Source organism: Oryzias melastigma, linkage group LG9, assembly GCF_002922805.2.
Source record: "Oryzias melastigma strain HK-1 linkage group LG9, ASM292280v2, whole genome shotgun sequence".
NCBI classification, from domain to species: Eukaryota; Metazoa; Chordata; class Actinopteri; order Beloniformes; family Adrianichthyidae; genus Oryzias; species Oryzias melastigma.
Genome location: NC_050520.1, coordinates 17,812,867 through 17,813,406, shown reverse-complemented (window position 1 = coordinate 17,813,406; position 540 = coordinate 17,812,867).

The window sequence follows — 540 nt, the reverse complement described above, 5'->3', positions numbered from 1 at the left end:
ACATACTATTAGTGCAAAGATGAGCTGACACCTGTGTTCAGGTGAGTGAACACACCAAGACGCCCGCCGAAGGTAGGGCCCAGTGGTACCTGGTGCCCCCCCAGCCCACCACCATCGGGAATTCTGAGCATCCCCCACCCCAACCCAAGACACGAACCAGGGACCCCAAGGGAGACCTGGGGGTCATGGCAGAGATAACTCACCCCACCCAAGAAGAGGACATCCTCCTTTTGTTCTACATGTTTTAATAGAACTTTCCCAGATATATAATTAACTCTGCTGCACTGCATAAGGGCATACAGAATGAGATAATTATACCTAACGTGCCTAAACTGTGTGGGCAGGCAACTGCTACCAGAAATACTTTTACTTGTTATCTTGTCATGTATGTAAAAAAAATAACTCCCTTTCATTACATATTTGTTTTTAATAGCCTCGTTTATCTGATAACATGTACAAAAATAAAATCCAGACATATTGTATTGATGTAATAGGATTCCTCCAGTAAATTCTAATCTTTATTATGTGCACTCAGCAGTT